At 36.9% G+C, this 8,345-nt stretch overlaps 1 long non-coding RNA gene across 1 annotated transcript; it reads right to left on the reverse strand.

The window, feature by feature from the left end:
• Positions 1,442-8,008, reverse strand: LOC107624900. The gene is made up of 2 exons (XR_002355120.1): positions 7,899-8,008; positions 1,442-1,676 (listed from the first exon to the last, which is right to left on the reverse strand). It is a non-coding gene; the product is annotated as an uncharacterized LOC107624900 (long non-coding RNA).

Genomic DNA, 8,345 nt, shown 5'->3' on the forward strand with positions numbered 1-8,345 from the left:
GCTAACAGAATAATTAAATTTTTTTTAAAAAGTTTAAAAACACTAAATTTGTAAATTTTTTTATTTATGTTTTCTTAAATGTTCTAATTTTTTGTCGGACTTCTGAAAATGGTTTAGTGGAGATCGGATTTTTAATAAATTAGTGGACCTTAATTCAACAAAACTGTGAACTAGTTACAATTAAAAGAACATGGCACACTATCGAAGTGGGTTGGCCAAATGGTCAGCTCACTCTTCTGTTTAAATAAGTGTTGAAGATTTGAATCCTATTTTATATATATAATAACTCATTGGTCAATAACAGACTCTTAAATAAAACTTAGATTCACAGTATATTAATCTTTAACCTATCGAACTAGGAAATACCGTAAAAAAAATGAACATGCACACAAACGTTTTGTTTGTTTTTTTTGGACAGGACACACAAACGTTTTGTATCCTCTTGATAGAAAAACAAACTAGATACTGTTGTCCAAAAAGAAGAAAAAGAAGAAAACATTAAGGTAGTGTTTGTGGAAAGACAGAGACGGAAAGACTGAGACTGAGAGACAAAGACTAAGAGATAGAGATTGAAATAAATTTCAGTATTCTGTTTGGTGCAAAATGGGAGACAAAAATTGAAACAAGAATGAAACTCTAATTTAATTTGCACAAAGGATAAAATTGAAATTAATTAATTGAAATGAGGGTATTTTAGGTATAAAATGTTATTAAATTTTCAATCTCCATCTCTAAAAATTTTAGTCTCCTGTGTCCCCACTTTTTGGAGGTACTGAAATACTGAAATTTTAGAGACAGAGATAGAAATTTTAGTACCAGTCTCTAAACTAACAAACATGATACTGCATTTCAGTCTCAGTTTCTGTCTCAATACCTCAAAACAAATGCTACCTAATAGAATTGCTCCGGTATAAGTGTTCAAAATGTATATTTATTCTTTGACCTGTTTTTTATTTTGGGATCTACATATTTCTCTGTTCTTTAAGCATTAGAAACAGTTTAGGTAGTGTTGCAGCAATGGCCCAAAGTCTTCAGCCCAACACGATTAGAGACATTTGATGTTTGTCCAATTAAAGGAGTCCAATTCATCAGGCTTTCAGGTGACAAAATGAGTAAGTCACTCAAAATTCAAACCGATTGGCACAAGTATGCCAACTAGTTCAACATGCACAAGACTCTACTAGAGTAAAGGCCTTTTTAATTTTTAATAGATTTTTTTTGTGACTAAAAACAAAACAAACAAAAAAAAAAAAGACACTAAAGGGAAGTATGCATATTCTCTGACACAATCTCCATTAATTCTCAGTTAGGAAGCAACCACTCCGTATAGGTTTGGTCTTTCGCACTGCAAGCTTAGCCATGTAGTCAGCGACAACATTTGCAGTCCTCTGGATAAGCGCCAGGCTCATTGTCCATTTTCTATTTCGAAGCTCTTGAATTTTTTCAATGAAATCTGCACTATTACCAGGAGCATCATGAATAATAGCACAATAAGCATCAAGGCAGTCCACTTCACAAATGATTTCATTGAAATCGCAGTTTCAAGCTAAACACATCCCACTCAAAATATCCAGAAACTCACACGGCATTATGGTGTCCACCGGAATAGCATCCGAACACCCCTTGATCCAAGTCTCCGTGCTATCTTGAAGAATGCAACCAAAGCCAGCTCAGTGCTAAGTGAGCAAAATACTAGCATCACAATTCAATTTAATCATAAAGATCAGAGGGGGGTCCAAGAAAGAAATGCAGAGGTCAGATTTAAGGTTCTTCCAACATAAAAAAAAAAACTGACAAAATCCTTAGCTGCTTGTTTAATTAAAAATGTTACCTTCACAGTACTCCAAGAGTCCTCCCTATCGAAAACATCGTTATTACGATCTCGCCAAATCCACCATAACGCTGCTAAGAAGAGGTATTCATGAGAAGAAAAATAGCATCTAATCCAATTAAAAAAGTCCATGTCTAGATCACTTGGCGTTCTACCAATCCCCAACAAGTACCACACCGCTGCGCTTTAATGGAATCCCTAAAGCAATGGAGGATATCTTCCTCTCCCATATTATAACGATGACACATTAATGATCTTGCTAAGCCCCTACGATGCCGAAATCAGTTAGATGGCAAAGCATTATGGATTTCCAACCACATAAGAATCTTAATCTTCTCTGGGATACGAAGATGCCAAAGTTAAAGAAAGTTTGCTTGCGGATCCCAAAAAATCTTCCTCTGAAGGAGCCACTCATATCCGTGTCTGGACAAGTAAACCTTAGTGGCCGAGTGCCTCCAAAACCAACTAGCGTCAATATTGTCATGCCCAGAAGGATGAATATACTCCAACCTAACTTAAAAGTCATCATCAATATGAGTAGTCAAAACACTCCAATCCCAGTGATCTTGCTTCCATACGTCCTCTACCCCCAACGCTATATCTGTGTTATGGATATAAGGGATATGTGCCGCTAGTGTCCCCTCTAGATTCCATGAGCCGAACCAAAAGGATTGAGAAAGAGGGCCAACGTTCCAAATAAACTCCTCCTGCTGCTTGGCCTTAACTTTCATAATATCGCGCCAAACACGCGAGTCATTGCCATTATCCTCGACATCCACAATCAAATCACCAATCACATATTTAGCCTTCAAGATACGGACCCAAAGCTTATGAGGGCAATGAAGAAGCTGCCAAAGAAGCTTTCCAATTAAAAATAGATTCACACAGTGCATATCTCTAACCCCCAAACCACCATACTTAAGGGTAGTAATTACCATAACCCACTTGACCAGATTAAGAATCATCGACTCTGCCTTTCCAAAAGAAAGATCTCATAGCCGCATCCATCTTCTTGCAAATAGGGATGGGGAAGAGTGAAACATGCATCGGATAAATGGGTAAAGCAGAAGCAACTAAATTAATCAAACAAAGTCTACCAGTCCTGTTTAAGAGTCTCCCCTTCCAATTTGCCAATCTAGATTTGATTCGAGTCAGGGTGTCAGCAAAAAAAGTTCTAGACGCTCGGGGATGCCCAATATTCACACCAAGGTATTTTTCTAAATCATTAACAAGACGAATCTGGGAGACCCCTGTCAGAACATATCTTCAGCCATTTGAAATGTTCTTAGAGCATAACGCCTAGATTTTTCAATATTCACCTTGAAATCCGAGGCTTTGCAAAAGAGCTCCAAAGTTTTCATAACATTCTGGACTTGAGTTTTGCTTGCTTTGCAAAATAATAGGAGATCATCAACAAACATGAGATGAGATCAACACGGACCACCCCGAGAGATAGCTATTGCGTCCCAACTACTAGATCCAACTTGTGAATCAATAAACGTAGCTAATTGCTCCATACAAATAACAAAAAGATAGAGCGACATAGGATCTCCTTGTCTAAGACCCCAACGGGGTTGAAAACTACCCAATTTAGACCCATTCCACATGATTGACAAATTTGAAGCCCGAACACAATTCATAATCAGCTTAATTGTGGCTTGAGGGAAGCCGAAAAAATCAGAGAGTCTGATAGAAAAGCCCAATCAACCCTATCATATGCCTTTTCCAAGTCAATTTTAAAAGCGATGGCTCCTTTCCTCAACTTCGTCTTTTTAAGAAAATGCAACATTTCTTGGGCCACAATAATGTTATCATCAGTCCCCCTGCCCTAAATAAAACCCCCTTGGATTGGGGTAATAATCTCATCTAGGTATGGACACAATCTGTTCACGAGAACCGTAGTGATTATCTCGTAAATGACATTACAGAGACTAATCAAGCAAAAATTCTTAAAGGCACAAGGAGAGTCGCACTTGGGAATAAGCACAACAAAGGTTTCCACCAAAGAAAGGTTGAAAGGATTTTCAAGAAAGGCACCTTGAACAGTCTTCCAAACCTCATGATCCATCACATCCCAATACTCTTTAAAGAAGAACGCTTAAAAACCGTCTGGACCTGGAGCTTTCAAGGGACCCATGTTGTCGACGGCTTGTTTGACTTCCAAGAAAGGCACTGGCTGAGTGAGGCGGTCACAGGCTTTTTGACTGATATTAGGAGTGGGAACCATACCTACATACTTAGTGTCAACTTGCTCAATGGAACAAAAAGGACTTTATAAAAATTTAAAGCTTCACTCTGCAAAACTTCAGGATCCGTAACCCAAGTTCCATCACTAACAAAGAGACCATGAATCTTGTTAGTCTTCCTTCGGATGATAGTTTGCAAATGAAAAACTTTGTATTGTAATCATCAAACTTCACCCACTACTCTCTAAATTTTTGGAACCAAAATAACTCTTCTTGTGGTAGGATAGTGTTAAGAGCTGATTTGATATCCTCTTGCTTCCTCCTTAGCTCATCATCGTCGCAACTTTTTACCCTTCTCTGAAACTCGAAGAAGTCGCCTCTAGATACAACCCTCCTCTTAAAAAGGATCCCACACCCTCCTAACAAGCAGCTTATACCCAGAACGCGAGGCCCAAGCTGCTTGAAATCTAAAGGGCTTGATACCCTTCTTCGTTGGGGCTCCCAAACACTTGACCGAGATAGGACAATGGTCCGAATGAAGGCGGCCCAAGACCTCAACATATGCTTCCGAAAAAAGCATTTTCCAATCCCCATTACTACACACTTCGTCTAGTCTTTTCGCTATGTCCTTAAAGCCCTGAATTCTTCGAAACCATGTAAATTTTCTTCCAGTCACAGCTAAGTCAAACAAGTTGCAGAAATCCAGGGTATCATACAAAGAAGAACTACGAGCAGGATAAAAATTATCCCCTCTAACTTCATCAGAGCAAACAATCTCATTAAAATCTCCCAGCGCCAACTAGGGCTCCAAACAATTGAGAGATATGTCCCTCAGATGGTTCCAAAGAAAATTTCTTGTAAAAAATTGAGGACTACCATAAATAGCACTACAGACCCAAAAATTTTTTCCTTCGCCAATTTTAACAGTGACACATTGATCATTAATAGAGAGGATAGAAAAAGAATAACTAACATTATATGTAAAAACCAAATACCCCCTTATGACCAATGATTTGGAGATACCCACAGAAAAGAAACCCAAATTATGCCAAAAATTCTTCATACTAGCAAAAGGAATATGCATATCAATAAGAATAAAAAGGATTGGCTTGAATTTTCTTACCAATTTTTTGCAGTGAACTCGAGACATCCTATTAGAAGCTCCCATAATATTCCAACTTATAATATTTAGCTGATCCATAAAATAATGGGAGATAAGTTGGAACACCACCAAAAGGATCTACACCTTAGGACTTCGATCATCAAGCTTGCAAATGTCCCCCACCGCTGCGGCAGTATTTGCTTGTTCACCCACTTCATTTTTGCGAAGGAGAGTTTCAATGGGTGATCCTTGTAACGACGCTGGGGCACTGGCGCTTGTGGGTATTAGTTTTGGCACGAACATGATGAGAAGAAGAAGACTCACCCGCTGTGCCCTTTGATCCACCCGGATTACACCCCAAAACGATCTTCATAGGAGTAAAAGAGAGTTTATTGCCAAATCCAAATTGTCTAGGCCCTAATTTTTTTTACTCCTTGTCCAGGGATGGGCTTCACCAAAGATGGGTTAGCTTTGGAAGAATGAATAAGCTTACCCTTTCCTTTCCAAGTGACTGGGACCACTCTTCCTCCTTTGCATGAGTTTTATTAACGTTGCTAGAATCATGCAACGTATCATGCATGAGATCCGATGTCTCATTAATCAACGAATCCTTTTCCAAAATGGAACTAAATTTAAAATTTGAACTCTTGGCCGTAACCAAATTGGGATTGTGAACATGCAGTAGCTCTTTTGATCAAACATATGGGTTGGCGTCAGCTCCGTCAGCTCCATCAGTCCCTCTGCTAGAATTTGCTCCTGCTTTTCGCTGACCGTAGTCGTGTGCGGCATATCCATAGCAATTACATGAAGAGCATATTAAATGAAGATTTTCGCACTCCACCTCATACACTTCATCATCAACATCAATTCTTCTAATCATTGGCTGTCCCAGATTGATCTGAATACACGCCCGAGCATGAGCATATTTGCCTCTTTTTGCGGATTCGGTAGCCAAATCCACCCAAATAGGAGTCCCTATGGAGGAGGTGATAGAACGCATCGCCTCTTCATTATATTACCATATATTAAGCCGTGAGATCTTGACCCACACCAGTGTTGACTCAAACGATTATTCAGAAGGTCTAAAGGAAGTGTCCCATAGCTTGACCGCGACATAGTTGTCTGCAATCATCCAAGACCGTCCTAAGAGAACCTGATCTCTATCATCCATAAGATCGAACTTCACCAAAAAATAGCCAAAATTCACGTCTAAAACCTCATAACCACTTTTGGTTTTTCACACATCTCTAAGCTTGTGAATAATGGCCGTGTAACTAAACCGCTTTCCTAAAACTTTGATGACAATAGGGTCTTTGTATGGTTCCGCTAGAGCTGCTCACGCTTCAGGCGTAAAACAAATCCAAGGAATGTCCAACTCTCCTTGATCGATGTAATAGTAGCCATCTTGTCTTTGACCAAGGCCCCTGCGGTCTTCATGGCTCTAGAGACCGTGAAGCCAACTACCTTGTCCCTGAAAGAGGTCTTCAGAGAAACACCTTTGGATATTCCTGCTCCTCCCTTCTCATCCCCTTTGCCCCTTCATATCACCGGCTGTAGCCCCCCTCCTACACTCTTCCCCTAATCACTTTCTTTGGCTATGCCAGAAACCTCACTGTGTTTGCCACTCTCAAGAACACCCCCTACCCCCCACTCTCTTCGGTCTCTCTGTTCTCTCTCATTTTTTGACTTTTCTTTTTAATAGGTTTAATTACTTTGTCGATCTCTATAATTTTACCAAATTCGTAATTAGGCCTCTATTTTTTTTCAATTAGGTCATTACACTGTTTTTAATTTTGTAATTAAGTTATTTTCATGTCAAAAATGTTAAAATTAATATAATATTTTTTCTAAAAAATATGTGGTAAAAGATCTAATATTAGATTCTTAATTATAGATACCTTCAATTTACAAAAAAATATTCAGTTAACTCTAATATCTTTTATATTAGGAGGGATCTAATTGTAAAATTAAAAGCAGTGAAATTCAATATTTATATTCTCATTATCATCTTCTTTTAGACAGTGACCATGATAGTTATAGTGATTTAAAACTGAAAGTGATAGGACCATCAAAATGGACTAAATTTATTGGATCAATTCATTTACCTGTTTAAATGGGCGGACTTTGCCTCTAAAATTAAACCTATTAAAATTTTGGGCTAAATGGGTTGAATCCGATTAACTTAAAAAATTGACAGACTAATCAGATTAGCACGCGGACTAACGGGTGGCCCGTTTATTTTTTTACATGTTTTTCTTAAAAAATAATGCTTTTAGCCAACATTTATTCCGATTCGATTCGAAAAATTCGACCCATCAACTAAAAAAATCACTGTTTGTTTAAGGTTTTTAACTTAAAAGTGATATTTTTTGTCAAAATATTTTTTTAAAAAAAAATAAAAGAGTAAACGAATTAGCCTATTTAACCTATCGGACTTACCATAAACGATTCGAACTGAAAAATTATAGCTTGTAAATAAAATGAATCTAGACGGACCAATCTCATTTAACTCTAGAGTCTAAATAAGCCGGACATAAATGAATTAGACTAACTCGTTTAACAACCTTTAAAAACGATAAAAGAATAAGAAAAAGAAGATAATAAAAACTCTCTAATCTTTACAAGCTAAACCAATCACAAAGACTAAGAGAAAATCTTCTGATAAAAAAATTATTCAAAAATATAATAAGTGGACTCCATAGTCCATAGTAATTATTTGTCCGTGGCATATGGTTACTTGTGGTATTTTTTATTTTTCAGAATTATTATTTCCATATACCTGCTGCATTAACTGAGGCAATTCATTCCATGATTTTGCTTTGTCTTGCCTGCATGATATATGAACAATATTAGATGCTCTCTCTTTTTCGAAATCATTGTTATTTTAACTTTTCTTATACATTAAAAAATTGATGTACTTAGATGTGAAACAGGTTTAGATAAATGATTTTTTTAATATATAAAATAATCAAAACAATAATTATTTTAAAATGGAAGAAATATATTTTTCCCCTTCTTGATCATGTTATGAAATTATGCATTATTTATTTTGTGTACATTAATCTGCAACTTTTTTTTTTGTCCACAATTAAACCACTATAATCAGAATCTTATTACTAGATTTTTAATTAATCTAACCCAATGCAATTTCATTAAAGAAATTAAATTACTTATTATTTATCAGTTATATATTTTTTATTGTCAGAAATGTTCATGAGTCTGACTG

Source organism: Arachis ipaensis, chromosome B02, assembly GCF_000816755.2.
Source record: "Arachis ipaensis cultivar K30076 chromosome B02, Araip1.1, whole genome shotgun sequence".
Taxonomy (NCBI): domain Eukaryota; kingdom Viridiplantae; phylum Streptophyta; class Magnoliopsida; order Fabales; family Fabaceae; genus Arachis; species Arachis ipaensis.